We start from the raw sequence: 16,456 nt of genomic DNA, 5'->3' as shown, positions 1-16,456 counted from the left end.
CTAATGGTTGCTTTGCCATGTGGCCATTTTCTATCACTCTGGTTGAATGTCAGCAGATGCTTCCCAGGACCTTGCAAACCAGGATCAGATACAGGTGGTGCTTTGGGGAGCGGTGTGGTGGGGGATCGTGGTGTCATTTAAAAAACCCAGAAGTTCAGAGTAGGATAAGTTGACGTGGAAAGGTCTCTTCCAAGAAAGTATTGGAATTATTTTCCTAACAATGTTCACCAAGGTATAGTAAGTGGTGTCCAGATGCCCTTTGCCTTTACCTACGTGGACTGGGCATGAAGTTAAACCCAGCTTTCAACAAGAAAGGAATGAGAATAGGGAAGAGAAACTATTCTCACTTTATTTTCACAGGTGGCACCAACAGCTTGTAGCTGTTGAGTAATACTGTATTGTGCAGCTGCCTTAGAAACTGGTGCTACTGAGTCATTCCTGGGTAATAATTTTGTTTTGGAGTCCCCCCAACTTGTGTTAAGACTGGGTGGGTAAGTGGTGGTACTGTAATGGGAGGAAAAATTCAACAATCAAAACTCCCAAGTTTGCATTTCCTGGGACTGTCGTCATAGATGTCAAGTCCACTAGAAGGAAAGAAGTTAAAGGAATGGAGAATGTCTGCTAAATTAACCAGATCTGGGAGCTCCCCATGTTTTTCCATATGGGGCTCTGGAATGCAGCTGTGTGACCCTCTGGTGTAGTAAAGCCTGAGTCTGCACCCCAACCTGTGTGACTCAGCTTCTGGAAGTTTACTTCTGTGCGTAGAGGGAAGATTTGGGGTTTCTGCACAGGGAGCTGGTGTGTGCATGCAGATCAATACCAGAGCTGAGAACTCTCCTCCTGACAGGCCTGCAACAAACAGTACATTATTTATGTGCTCCTCTCATGTTTCCCTGCCCGTTATGTAAATACTAATCAAGGTGAAATTGGATTCAGCCACGTCTAATTTTGACTTCGGTCTATTTTGGTGATATCCAAGCAGAAATCAGTCTAATGGTCTTCTGGAGGGGTCCTGAGGTTTTCTAAGACTTTGCATGGATTTAAAGCAGAGTCCCTGTGTAGGCTCATAACTGACTGCTGGAATCCCAAGAGCCGGTGCTCTGTTGTTCCCAAGCTTTGCCCTCTCCTTTGTCCACAACAGAAATGTGAAAATACCACGTCCTGTCGAGTCTTTGCCCTTTGACCACAGCTGATGTTACTCATTCTGATAAGCAGCAGCAGGTTTTAGTCCATTTATCCAACATTTTGTTAGCTTTGCATCCTCTCCCCCACAGCCTTGAGTTTTTCACTTTGTGTTTATGACTCTCTCAGTGTGTTTTTATTCCAGTTCAGCTGGGAGCAGGGGATTTCTTTGGGAATGTTTCACAGTTTTCAATTTGTTTTGTGGTTTCAGGAGTCTAGGGTTGGTTGTTTGTATTTACTTACTTATAACTGCTATATTTTTTCACCTGTCTGTAGATCTGGGAAAAAAGGTGCTTTTCTGGCGGTGTTGCCAACCAAAGTCTCTTGTTCTTATGTGGTGAGAGCTGGGGCCCTGTGAGGCTGCTGTAATGTGCATGGGTGTGCCTGCTGAGCAGGGCAGCTATTAGTTCTGTGCATGATGATGGTTTCTGTGATGTGCATGACTTTCTCTGTTGGGAAATGAACTGTGAACACCTACTCATTTTTCACAGGCCAAATTACAGTGCTGTTTCAGCTCTCTGAATTGCCTACACCTCAAAAAGAACGTCCCTAGGACCCTTTAGTGCAATAGTAATGAAATAGCTGGGGCTGAGCAGCTCTTCTGTTAGCAGGAGCCACCTCTATAAATTTAGCCATTTTCTTTCTGCCTGGCAGACTTCTGATGCACTTGATGTACTTCTTCACCCTTTTATTTTTTTACATTTGAGGTAGTCTTTGTGTGCTTGTTGCTCAAGCTTTAACTGTGATTAAACCAAAGGAAGAGATTTTGGAGTCAGTGAAATTTTGCTTAGACTTCTGTGTCACTCTGAAAAGCTCAAAGGCTGCAGCTTAGAGAAAACAAATTAAAGTAGACATTACTATTTTTTACTGAGGGAAGGGGAAAAGCATTACCAGTGGCATTGCTGCTAAAATAGATAATACAGATTCAGACCTTGGAAAAAAAGAAAAAAAGGAGCCCAACTCTCAAAGAATTCATCCCAAAGTTGGAATTCATTTGCTTCCACACTTGCATCTTTGGATGATCATTAAATTCAGTTTGCACTTTCTAATCTAAGAGTTCCCCAGTGGTACTTAACAGCTCAAATATTTTTTTTTTTTTTTTTATTTCATTCTCCTCTAGTTTTGGGGTTATTCCTGATTTGGTCTAGCAGAAAAAAAAAAGTTGCTTCGTGGAGCTTTTGACTCTCAAGGTAGCAGGACATGGCCAGTAATAAACTTGTAATGGAGCAGAGCCCAGCAGATGGAGGGGACAGGGCCCTTGATGAAATGGGAGCCATGGGATCTGTCTCATCAAGCAACTGTCAGAGCTGTCTTCCTCCTCCTCCAGGATGACCATGGAGAATTCATGCCAGTGCATTACCTTCTCCCAGGGAATCAGGTGTGTGTCTGCATACAAAGATGGTTTCAGTCTCTCTCTGATTTTCCTAATGTTATACCACAGCATGTGTGTCTTTTGTTGTCTTCAGAAAATAAAAATCCATTTTTCCTCAATGAGGAGCTTTTTATGTTCTGAGGTTTGGCCGCTGTGGTCAAAACTATGAAAGGTTTTCCTTAAAATCAAGCTTTCCAATGCAGCAGGACAGAAAGAATACTGCCAGACAGTCAATTTGAGCTTCAGAGCTGTGCAGGTACTTAGAAGTGCAATCCATCAGGTGCTCTGATCTACAAGTCTGGCTGAAATCTTGCAGCCGTCAGCATGACATTACTCCCAGTCACATCAAGTGTGACGAATTGCTAATAGATGTTTTGAAAGGAAAACTTAAATTAGCTTCTGAAAATTCACCTCAAGAATACAGGATCTGTCTACAGCTTGGATGTTAAGGTGTGATTTTAGCCCATTTTGATAAATCACTAACACCTGGGTTTTTGTTTCTTTTTTATTCCCCCACTCAGCTGCCATTTTAACTTGTGTTTAGCTGGCCGTTAAACAATCCTGTGTTCTGCTAGAGCAGACAAACTGTGTTGGCAGGTGACTAAGATCAGAAGGAAAACTAGATGCATTTCTTTACTCTTGGTGGCTGTGGCTTTCAGTTCAGAGCAAAGGCAGGCTTTTAAAAGCATGCAATGAGGATGTTATAGGATGTGTGTCGGTCTCACTCAGCTCCGATTAACTCCGCTCGTACACAGAGTTCAAGGTAAACTGCCACGTGATCAGCGAAATGAACTCAACCATTTGGTCATCCTGAGCAGCAGAAAAGAGCATGTACTGATTCTGGACTCCTCCTGAGAGTGCAGAGGATGTTCATAACGTGCTTCCTCAAGGCAGAGAGAGTGCAAGTCGGCATCTGCTGAGTGCAGAGCTCTTCACTGAGACAAAGTTGCTCAGCGTTATGCTGAGGTGCTGCCCCTGAAAAATAAATGAGGATGGAAAGGGTGATCCTCCGAAAAGTAGAAGGAATATGGAAAAGCAGATTTCCAGGGAGGGTGGGTGCAGGGATTTAGCTGTACTGCTGTGTTACATATGTTGCTCGTGGCCCAGACTTGGGTTCCAAGCAACTGTGCCCTACAGTCTGAGCATCCATTACGTGTCAGTCATTTCCTTGCCTCAGTTGTCTTTTTCCCCTCATTTGGGCTGCCAGTTCAGCAGGGAGCAGCTGCAGGGGACAGCAGGACAGAGTGCTGGAACTCACTTTTAAGTACCTGTTTTATGCTTTGCTAGAGCAGCTGGAGAGAAGGGATAAATTACTATAAATTGCCAGTCTATGCAAAAAGGTGTTTGCATAAATTATTGGAGAGCCCACTTGAACTTGTTGAGCAGTGCTCCCACCAGCATTAAGAGGTCATTTAACCCTCTGTGCGGCCCTGCTGCGGAGCCCAGTCATGCATTGCAGAATTCAATGAGTTCCACCATTTTTCTTCTGAGCATTGCCCAGAACTGATGCAAAGTGACATCTGACAGCACAGGCAAAGCAGTGACAATGCTCTGAGACACTAATAATAGCTGTAGAGCTAGAGCAGTTTCCCTCTATCCTTATTTTTTATTAGATTCTCCCCCCTTTGGTGAGGAAATGTTGTCATCCCTGGCACAGTTTATCCTTGGAAACCACCTTTGCTGAGCCATTTAATCACAAGGCTGGCTGCACAGTGGAGTCAATGTGCTAGGAATGCTCCCACCATAATCTCTTTAAGGAACAGCTGATACCTCATTGAGAACTTTGAAAAAAACCAACATTCCTCTTGGGCGATCCTTGCCAGAAGTTAGGAGCAGTGAGGGGTGCTGACGGGGAGAGGCTGAATCATCTCTGGAACAGCGTGGCAGCAACCACCCCTAGAAAAGCAGGCTGCAAATCCTGTGCAGACTCCTTCTCTTCCCCCTTCCATTTCCTTTGTTACTAAGGAGATTTACATTGAAACAAGCTCTGCAGGAATCTTCAGGTTCCTTGCAAGGGGATCTTAATATTTCTACTCCTTTATAATTAGTAAAAGAGAGAGGATATTAGAAAGGCTTCCTGTGAGGGATTCTTGGGGCCAAATTACAGTAAAAAGGGAAAAATTATGAGTAGCCTTCAAAACCTCAATTGTGTGGCAGTGGTCAATTTGATGGGCACCCAAAGGCAATCCCAGGGGCAGAGTGAGTTGCTTCACTAGGACAGAAGTAGATCAACCTTTGTTATTGTTTCTGTGTTTTTGTTTCATGCTCTCCTGCTGTAGTTGTTCGTTCCTTGCACTTTTGCCTATTTCTGAAGGTTATTTATCTTCTTATCTATTTATCTATTATTTATCTTCTGTTTAACTGCTGGACTTAATGGTCTTAAAGGCCTTTTCCACTCTAAACAGTCCTGTGATTTTATGATATCACCCTGCTGTACTGAAGTCAGCTGCAAGGCTGCAAAGAGCAAAGGAGGTTCTAGGATGTCTGGATTTATTTGGATAGCCAGGTGTTTTTAACCATGGATATGGAAGACAAGGGGCAGTAATTTTTTTTTTTTTACTTTTTTTTTTTTTTTGAGTGCTGTAATTACAGGAAGGAATGGATGCCTAAGGAGGACCTTAAGGAAGAATTTAGGCACCTAAACCCTAAAGGATAATCCTGGCTGCTCCTGCCTACTTCTGTAAGCAGCCGAGTATCACCACCAAGAGGGTTCCTTAGGTACTTAGAGCTCTCCTCTGCACATCTAGAATTATCCAAGTCTTGTTGATGCTGAATTGCTCAAATCTGATCTCTCTCCTAAGCCCTGTCAAGATTAAGAGACCAGGCTTTCTCCTGCCTCCTGTGAGGCCGTGCTGGTGGCACAGGCAGAGCACGCCTGCAGCAAGGCTCTGCACCAGCAGCACACAGACAGCTGCTATTTACATTCCAAAGCAGGGGAAGAGTCAGGGATATCCTGCTGCTATAAAATACCACTGAATATTAAATGGCAAGCGAGGAGTGGTTGCACGAGCAATGGGGGTTTGTCCAGTCCTGTGTGCTCCTCCACTGCAGCAATCTTGGCAGACTTTTCATTTTTGCTTCGCAATATCCTTGTCTCTCCCATCTTTCTGACATCCCTGTCATCATTTCCCTCTACCTCTGACATCTTTATTCATCTCTACCATGTTCCTGTTGTTTTCCCATAGCCCCTGCATTTAGCTGTGCCATAGCTTCTGCTTTCTGCTGTGTTCTCTGGCTGCTGCTGGGAGGAATAAAACCCAGTGGCTCAAGGGTGGGTTGTTGGGAGCAGTATCTGTGCTGGGCAATGTGATGTCCTGTGTGTGTCAACTGGAGATATTCTGCAAGAAAGGGAGTGCTGAGCAGTTTTCCAGTGCCTTCTGTCTGAGTCCACGTGGCCATGGAAGGTCTGGAGTTTCTTTACAAGTAAAGCAGTCTAAAGTAATTTTGATGCAAGGCATAAATTTTCAGAATGTAGTGCATGCAGTGGGCAACATGGAAAGTGCTTTGAGAATGGAATTGTTGGAGATTATTCAGTGTGAAGGTGAATGGAAAGAAAGCACAGAGAAGGGAGGAATTGGTAGGTTCCTGTAAAAGAGCAGTTGAAATCTTAGAATGATAGTTTCCTCCCACCTCAGCCCCCATCTCATCTGCTGGTGTCTTAGTGTGTATTCAGCAAGCTAACAGCATCAGGTCCTCTTTCACCTTGGCAGCACCACTGGTGATACTATTATACACCTCTATGGTTACTGATTCTTTTTGCCAAGTGTTCCACACGAGTATTTTTTTCCCATGTTGATTATGCAGAATCTTCTGACCTTTAGAAATATGGCACTTCTGACTGCTGCAGTGGAAACCAGCCTTTCCGTTTACATCTCTCCTCAATTCCCACAATATTGCTATGAAACACACTTCTTTTATTTTTTTCCTCCCCTTCCAATATATTATATTCTTGTAGATTTAACCCTCAGGAGATCAACATCTGGTACCAATTATTCTTCTTTAGCTGAGGTGGCTGGATCTCCTGCCTTACAGCAGTGAAGGTCTAGAATTCCTTTAGCATGGGGAGTCCATCAGGAAAGGCAGAAGCTCTCTGTGAGGACGCTGGCATTCTTCCCAGCACCTGTTGGTAGCACAAAAGGGTATGTTACAGGCTCAGCTGTACAATCCCAGGGTACAGAAACACTATGAGGCCATTAAACACCCACTTTAAATTGCACCTTTGATCAAATTCCTCACCAAAGGCAGCATGGCTGTGCAGTGCTGCGTTCGTGCTTCGCAGATTACATCCCCAGATGTACGAGATCTCTGGAGACTAGAGGGGAAGGAATGTCATGCACACAATAGAGCTGGAAAAACCTTCTGTCTTAATGGTGTCCCATCAAATCTTATCTGATAACCTCTCCTTTTGAAAGTATGTGGAAAGCCAAAAATAAGAACAAAGCAAACCATAGACACTGACTTGCCCTGACCTGTCTTCTAGGCTGTATCTCTGTGGAGCTCTCCTTGCTTGCTCTACTTGTCTTGCTGTGACCTCTCTCTCATCTTGCTATCAAGCTCACTTGCTAGTGTGAGAAGCTCCCCCTCCCTTCCTCCTTTCCTTCTTTCCAACCTCTCCTGTTTGTAACAGCCTCCTCATGCTTGTCTGCCTTATCCACTTTGTCTTATATTTTCAGCAGAGATTAGAAATATCTTTTCTTCTGAGTCTCAAAGTTCTGAATTCCTCTATCTTCCTGCCACTGCTTATCTTGCTGCTGTATTTTTAAACTCTAATACACTCCAGGATATAGTTGTCACCAGGGACAGTTGAACAAAGTAAAAGTAGTGTAGCAACCTTCCAAAATTCTCAGCAAAAATGCTTTGTCAAAAGAAGAAAGTTCAAGGCATAAAAATCTATATATTTTTTAGTTGTTGAATAGTGACAACATATGATAGCAGAATGATTTTTGGAGCATGTTAACTGCATTCAACCCCTGCCTGAGATATCCACAGCTGCTTTTGTGGTAAAATCCATTCTGTTCTGACCCATCATGTATTGTATCACTTCTAGTTTGAGGCCTCTGTGGGACTGGGAAGCTTGCAGTAGCTAGCTACCAGCAGCCTGGAAGGTAAAGGATTGCTGTTAGCCCAGTCTTTCTGATGCACAGATGAGATACCCAAGCAGAAGGAGGAAGCATGGCTCTAGCTGGTATCACACCAGGAAAATGAACTCTGACTTCCCCATCCCAGCTAACAGCAAAGGCTGTGGGCCATCCTTCCTCTCCTCTTTGGTTCCCTCCAAATATGAGGTGTGAGATTCTTATCTAGGTGCTCACTATCAGTGAATCCCTTGAACCCTTTGAGCTTAATGAAAAGGCCCTGAAACACCTCCGTTTTCAGTCTAAAGAAGAGAAGTACCAGATTGTTATTGTCATTCAGCTGAGGAGGTTGCAGTTTGTCTTACAAGTTATTGAAAGTTTTACCCTAAAACCTTGGGCTGACACCCATGTGGCGTTGGAAGCTCTCACTGAATAGAGACTCAGGTGCTTTCCATTTGGAACTTTCTGCTTGGTCCATAAGATACCTTTGCATGCATATTTTGTTTCAAATGAGGGCCTGTCAGGCACTGTGGGGGTAGTAAATAACAATTTTCTTTCTTACTGCTGCCCACTTGGGATCATAAGTTGCCATATTCTGAACAAGGTTATTTTCTTTACCTTTGGTTTGCTGAATTATACTTGCCCTGAAGACAGCTCTAAGATACATATCTAGCTTTTGAAGCAATGCCCTTGCAGTCTCTGACGTTCATTTTCACATTGCAGTGCCCACAGCTGTTTTCAGGAACCTTGTCCTTCTAGGACTGGAGCATTAGTAGTGTGCAGCACAGTGTCTCCACTCTAAGTTGTTTACAGGACCATCTTACTGTCTCCTCTTTAAGTCTTGTGCTCATTGTGGGTTCATCTCTCTCCTCATTTCAGGAGGCTTTATTACCTTCTTCATGGAAGTGAAACATTTAAAAATGTGAAGCTTGGCTGTTAGAGAATCACAATGAGGTTGTGGCCTCTGCGGTGTCTGGGCACCTAAAGAGCACTTCCCTTCCTCAGGGGAGGAGGATGGCCAGAGCCTGCTCCAAAACTGGCAGTACCTGATCAAGCAAGGGCCAAGCTTCCACCTGATGTTAACCCTGCAGCTCCAGTGAGACAATTCAACAAATCTCTTCTAATGCTGCATCTATTTACTAGCAAAACAATTACTTTTTTTTTTTTTCTAACTGGTTTTCTTTAAGGGATGGTAAATTGTTGCTTTGTTCTGGGGGGGGGGGGGGGGGGAATCAAAAGAATCAAATGATTTCTACTTCTTCTGAAATCATGGTTTTGTTATGCTGAATAGCTGCAAACTATTTGCAATACAATGTAGAGTAAATAAGAGATGCCACTAACTGAAGTGTAAACTGAGCAAAATGTGGGGAGCTCTCAGCACAACCTAATTTACGTTGTTTGAGGTGAGATTGGACAGAACTCCAAGGTAAGAACACAAGGTGCTGAGTTTCGGGTCTCAGACAAACCCAGTGGTCAGCAAAAGTCTTTAAGATGCTCAGATGATCTTGATTTTCAATACAAGTAACATAATGTGTGTGCTATAGGTGCCAGAACTGTCAGGCAAAGAGGATGGGAGGGAATATGAAACCCTGTAGAACAGGATTAGGCAGGATTAAAGTCTGAAATGATCACACTGCACCGGGTAGCAGATATTGCCACAGCCAACTCAGTACAAGTCAGTGGGACACTTGACATTGCACATTTTCAAGCAGCAAGTCTTAAATCTATATTCATGTGGAATCTTCTGCACTCTGTCTGGTGGGAACAGAAACACGACACAGCTTCAGGTGCTGGCTTAGGGGAATAAAGCACAGGCTGCTGCCTTGTAGGGACAGATCTCTGCTAGGAAAATGGAAAGCAACTGAATGATGTATGTAATTATGTTTGTTTGCAGGGCTATGTAATTTCTACAAACCCACTGAGAATCCCTTAAACCTGAGATTAAAACCTGCTATAGATACATTTTTAACAACAGTTATCTATATATAATTATATGTACATACATAGCAGTCGGTGTAATCATGTAATAGCTGCCAGTGCAACAGTCCAAAGCACATAAACATTTACCTTTATAAATTAAACCATATACTTAAGTGCTTTGCTGGACAGGAAGTACTTAAGCATTTTGCTTAAATGTTGGGCTGAGTCAGGTCGGAATGAATCTGAGCTCCTTTCCTTTTGCTGTTGGTATGAATTTACTCCCCTTAGAACTGAGCAGTGTCAAAAAGGTGTTCCAGAGGTGTGTTCTTGCATCAGCATTGTGTGTCATCAGCTCTGTGTACTGGTGCCTGTGCTGCTGGACCTTTGGCAGTGTGGGAGGATCAGGATGCGGGATCCGTGCAGCAGAGCTGGTTGCAGGCTGGAGCTCTTCACCCGCTGTTCTTCAGCCTTTGCATCAAACACATCTTTGAACTGTTGCAGATTCCAACCCTGCCAGCCCCTAACCATGAGGTAACTGTTTGCTAGGTCCAATGTGAGTCATAGATGGGGAGGATATTTCTGGTTTCCAATTAAAAAGAAAGAAATGGCGAAGCTCATAATCATGAGCAAAAGGTCTCTGTGCGGTAATGGGAACCAGCTGGTGTGGCAGGCCATTGCAGACTCAAATCTGTCTTTGTTCAAAACGTGGCCCCACCATTATCACGGTTGGAAACAGTCCTTGGTGCTGACACAGTAATGACAGCTTCATGTTTTAGACACATCTAATGGCACTAAGTCCTGATCTTAGCCGGCATCTATCAAGATAAGTAAGCCAGTCAGGCAAGAGCATGGTGGGCTGACTGTACTCCTTTAGATAACGACGTGCATGTTTCCTCTCTTGGAAGAATAATGAACAGAATATGACTGTCAAAATATTTCTCTCTGGAGAGATTCCAAAATAACTGACACTTACATGAGCTCAGTACCATCAGCCCTGTGAGCTTCCTCACAAACCTGGGAGAAGTGAAGCTGTGACCAAGAGATGTGAGGATTTATCCTCAAAGCAAATCAAAGCCTCGGAGATTTGTTTTCTCACAACTCCCTGTAGCTCTCATTTGCAATTGGACCTCTCTTGGGAACAGCTTCACTTTCAAGGACACTGAATGAGATGGTCCTTTAAAAGCTGAGGGACAATCCTGGTGATTTCAATGAGGTTGATTCTCATGTAGCATTGTCTTACACTTGCTTTATCTGAAATTTTCACTAGAATTATCCAGTCCAGCAGAGAATCAGGCCCTGCAAGTTCAACTTTATAATTCTGGGATTTTCCTTCCCAATCTGACTGGAAAATAGCTCAGCTAATGACTTGTCTGCAGAATAGAGTGCACGCACAGACTCATGCAGAGCTTAATGTGCTTGTCTGGTGCAGCCAAGCCCCCTCTTCAGCTCTTTGCCTTTGAGAATTCTGGGAAGCACATCTCACCAGCAAAGAGGCTGCTTCTAGCACCAGCGGCTGTTTTAGGGAGGGTCCATTAAAAAGGCATGGCTGGGAATTTGAAAGGCATTACTGAGAGTGCTGGTGAGCTTCTGTCTAACCCAAAGAGGAGCGTGGTGGGGGTGTTTTGGAGTGAGCTGGTGCTGCTTTGAGCTCAGAGAGGGGTGATGGCCTGTGCACCCTGGGACGGAGCAGTGCGCGGTAACGGTAGAGTAAGCGCCAGCAATGCTGCAGCACAGGTCAGGGCTGGAATGTGGACACAAAGGGCTCTCCCTGCACAACAGGTCAGGTCATGCTGCTGATTAAACGTGTCCTGCCAAGGCGTCATAACACTCTCCAGTCTGGGCAGCTGCGAATTAGTAGACCAGGGTTTGCAAGGCTGGATTAAGGGGAGTTTATTTGCTTTTAATTCTTTCAGATGTAGATTTGTCCCTGTTAAGCTGCGATGAAGTTACTTTTTGCAGTCAGCGAAGGGCTGACACTCATGCTGATGGAGTGACTCTTGTGTTTTTGCTGACCTCTGTTACATGCTATTCACTGCAGTTTTCATTAATTTTCTATATGGGCAGCCAAGAAAATGTCTTGTAGCTGGGGTTAGGGTGTGTGTGTCTGTCAACTTTTCAGCTGCCAAGATCCCCCATTTCCTGAGTGTTTTAGGGTTGTCTGGGGGATGCTAAAGATGACTGGGACAGCAGTAAAATAGTATTTATAGAGCTATGTGTTTGTGAAGGGGACTGTGGTTTTCTAGGTAAACAGTTGCTGGATTATGCAAAATACTCTGTATGTCCATCAAAATCCTCATGTCATGGGGAATATCTCCTACACAGTTTCATAGAGAGCTTCTTTTTAAGTGCTGGTGGTAAACCTGTAATGCTCTGTTAGGTTTTTTTTATAGCTTGCAAAGGTCCCTGATTGATTTTTCACACCTTTATTTCCACAGCAATAAGGTTTTACATACTGAGATGCGGGAAGAAAATAAGAAAAAAAAATATTCACAGGATGTTGAACGTGTTTCACAACCTGAGCCTAAGCTCAGTCCTTCAAAGGCTCTCAGCCTGGGGGTGGGTAAACTAACTAGATGAGAGGTGGAAAGTTTGCACGTTCTCAAGTAAGGGATCACTTAATTTCATCAAAAATGAGGTAATTGGAGTGAATTCCCTGATAAACCCAGCTCCACACAGTGCCGGTGTCAGATGTGGAGTGGCGTGGTCTGGCAGCAGAGCTAAGCCACACCTTGCTGTTCCATCAGCTCCAACACCAGTTGCTGCAGCACTCCCCGAATTGTCATTTCACTTTATTTCTGTGCACGGGCAGGGCAGGGATAAGGGGCTAACTGGGTGTGCGGGACAAAGGATCTGGTGATGTGGGTTCAGTCCCGGTGCTCCTGCTGCGTGATCTCGGCCGGCTCCAGCTGTGCTGCTCTGCACTGTCCACTCCGGCTGGAAACCCTCCCAGCAGAATGGAAGAGAACACCTGATGGGGTACAAGTGACAGCTATGACCCAGAACCCACCCCAGGAATTGTCCTTACAAGTTACATTGCAGAGATCTGCAAAGCCTTGATGAAGTTTAATGGGCTGTAGGCGGTTTTGCCATTTGCATAGCAGACATCGTTATTGGGGATATTTCCTTCCATATCTCACAGCAGCCTGTTGGAAGACTGGAGTCCAGCCTGGCTCTCTCAGAGCTTTCGAGTAAACAAACAAGCATGCATCCTACTTAAAAAAAACCCAGACTGGCAATTAAAAAAGGCATCTTGCATTGTGCAAGCAGGAAGGGCTGTAAAACACACTTTGCGGGGAGTCAGTGGAAATGCATTCAGTCTAGTTTATAATCACAGCACAATGAAATACCCCAAACATAAATAGCAAGAAATCAATTTTCCTTAGAAAAAGTAAAATAAAGAACATTAAATGATCATTTGAGTAGATAACTGCAGTTTAGTTGGTGGTATAACTGTCATCTTGCCTGTGCACAATAATGGAATTAATGCAGAGGGGGTATGGTTTAGATGTCTCCTTCTTTACAGTGACAATAACTCCCTTGTTTTCTCTAGTGAGTAGATGTTTATATTCTAATTTTGTCTCTGCAGGCTACATAGAGCCTTAAACTTGCAAAAGGGATTTGTGAGCAGCCTGCTTGTCAAGAACAAATGCTAGTCAAAAGAAATGCGTGACTTATTGACCTTGGGTTCACTGAACCTCCATCTTGATGCTTCCATACCACTAAGGAATTGGCTTCTCCGAAAATTAAAGTTCTCAGATTAGAATAGAGGCTTCAACAAAGGACCTGTGTGGCTTTCCAAATACACATTGATTAGAGGACTTTGGGAGAGCTTTATTAGACAAGTGGAATTATGAAAAGCAAACGTTTGAGAAGTAAGAAACGGATTGAGGTCAAAGTTGATGAAAACCAGACTTTTAAAAATACAGAATTTCTTATTTGCATTTTGGCTAAAAATCTTCACTCTTTGTCCTTACCTGTTACATTATTGTGACAGTGTCTGGCTGCCTTATTCATCTTATCAAGGTCACGATGTCCTGTGGGGAGAGGTGATGACTTTCAGGAAGACTCTCTTTTGGCTTGCCCAATATTTGTTTTGTGTTATCCAATTCAAATTAGTTTGTTGCATCTTCCAAGTTTTTATAAGCTTACAGAAATATTTCAAATTCCTACTCTTAATGTCTGTACTTAATAACTACAAAGCCATGACTTTTTTTTTTTTTTTTTTTTTTGTTTGTTCTTGACAAAACATCTCTCAAGAAATCAGCCCAAAGATTTCTATGCAAAGTTAGGGCTCTAGTCTTAAGTTGGTGCTCCAACTTTTTGAAGGTTCAGGGCTGTGCCTCTTTCTAAGGCACCAAGATGAGTCTTTGTGCTAAAATGAAATTTATAACAGTTTAGTAATTCCCATACAGAACTATGCAGAGGAAGTGCATCCTTCCACTGCAGAACAGTGTATTTGTGCACATGTGTGGCCATGATGTGCATGTGTTAAATACTTCTGTTATGTGTGTACATATCCACAAAACCTGATAGAATGTTATTTAAAAGCATATATAAAATAAAACTGCTTATGCTTTTCATATGCTCAGGAAACATCTTCTGTGTGGATGGTAGTTAATTTTTAAAAATCAATTTGCTACATTGGTTCCAAGGTTCTAACACCTATATTTTTTACCTGTTTAATTACAGAGATATTTGTATGATGAGAAAACTCAGAAAACTGAGAAAACTTGTTTTGCTCACCCCATAATCTGCAGTTTGCTTTGATGATAGTATGTCATAATTCCCTCTGGGTGCCAGTCAAAACAAAGACTTTGCCCTGTACACAAGCAGTTCTTGTTTGGATGGTTTTGGTATTTTGAAATGTGGAGTAAAATCCAAGACAGATTATTTCCCTTGCCATAGCTGAATAAGGATAAGGCTGAAAGTGTGAAGAATCTTCAGGCTTAAAGTAGCAGAGGTTTCAATCCCCTTAACAGAGTGCCAGTGTGATGCTGTGCTGTATCATGGATAGTTTGAAAGGAAAAGTAGGAGGAAAAAAACCCTCAAAACCTTTCAAACTGTCAACTTTTTGCTGAAAGAGGATTCTTCAAATGCTGTTATCAATGAAACTGGATGGAGAAATATTTCTCTAATATTTTGAAGCTTCTAGAGTTAGAGTACATTTTAGAAGTGCTTGTATTTTCTGCCATATTTTCATATTTCTTTTTCTTCTACCTTACCCCATTGACTTGAATTAATAGTTGGGGCCTGTTACCAGGAGTTTGCTGTAATGATACTGTTGAATTGCATGACTTAAACTACAGCTGTTGTACTTATGTGCACTCACTGGTACCTTTCTGGCTAGAAGAAAGCTTCAATTTTACTTTTGAAACTTAGATGGCTGGACAAAACAAAGTACTCCATGAAATCATATATCAGAAAACCTGACAGTCAATACTGTGAAATGCCATTTCCATGACTTGTTCATGACTCTGCTTCACTGCTGGAGCTGATTACTGCCTGTCTTTATGTTCCTGCTGGAGGATCAGTTGTCTGAGCCTGAGATTATGCTCGTGTTTAAAGACAAGCTCAAGGTTTGTGATTTGGGATATCAATTAGAAGGCAAGGAGGAGGGAAACATGTTTAGCTGCAAGCTTGGAGAGGAGCCATTTGCTGCTTGTGTGTGTTCCCAAAGCAGTCCAGGGTCAGCGCGCCGGCTCCAGCCGAGACCGGAACGGGCTGGGGAAGGGCAGCCAGATCGGTCTTTATCCCATGGTCCTTCTCTTCTGCCTCATTGCAGCTTTCCTCAGCCAGCAGTTGAAGGTTCTATGTCATACCTTGACAGCCAGTTTTCATTTGTCCTTCTTGTCTGGAAAACAGGAGTGATTTTTATTTTCTGATTTGGTTGAAAAGACTTTATAGTTATTGGCATTAGCTATCCCTTTAGCGAGTCTGTTTTTGACATTACCGAATCCAAACCATCCAATCTCTTGCTTTTCTCTTGGGCTCAGAAATTGCTGAGAATTAATTTTTAGGCTCAGATAGAGTTTTACAGCCTTCTAGTAATCTGAACTGAGATAATCTGCAGTCTCAAGTAGAAGATAAGAAGAAGAGTACTGAACAGCCTCAGACAAGACACACAATGAAGCTTCCAGCAATGTTTCTGAAGTGCCTTGGGAGGGTTGATGATATCCCTGCAGCACCACTGGCTATCAAACCCATTTGCTGGGCATGAATGTAGGGACTACACATACCATGGTGGTGGTGAACAGGGAGAGCCTTGCTCTGCACAGAGCTCTCCTGGTGGCCACGCAGCCACTGCTGTACCCAGGGCTGTGCAGGTGGCTTTGTCATGCAGATGGCTCCAGCTGGAGGTTGAAGGTGTCCCAAAAGCAATGCAAGAGCAAGGTTATTGAATACTGCAAGTGGAGGGCAAATCCCAGGAGCTGTTAAAAATACCAGCACAGAAGCAGCTTTTCTGTCGACCATTTTCCTTTGGGACCACTGTTAACCCCAGACTATTAATTATTTTTTTCCCCTAGATTGGATTTCAAGTGGAGAACAGCTCTGTTTTAAAGATGGTGCAGTGTCCAGAAGAGTGATGGTGGGCACACAGAGAAACCAGCTGCAGTTTGGGCTGCCTGTGGTACCCAGGAGCTGCACTGGCTGTGAAGCTTGTAACCAACCAGGCAGGGGTGAAAAAAGGTCAGGAAGAATCTTGCTGTTCCCAGTGTCTGTCAGTAAGTAATCATGCAGATAAAAATCACACCACACCCTCAACTCAACAAAAAATTTCTTTATCTATATATCCATATAACATTACAATACAAGCCTCAGGGCATCTCTTGTCCTTATCTAAACAAAAGTCTACTCTGGAAACCTTAGTCCTGCAAGTTATGGCATGAAACCACCCTTTCAGCAGAAA

This window comes from Coloeus monedula (genome assembly GCF_965178545.1).
Source record: "Coloeus monedula genome assembly, chromosome: 18".
Taxonomy (NCBI): domain Eukaryota; kingdom Metazoa; phylum Chordata; class Aves; order Passeriformes; family Corvidae; genus Coloeus; species Coloeus monedula.
This window is presented reverse-complemented; position numbering follows the sequence as displayed.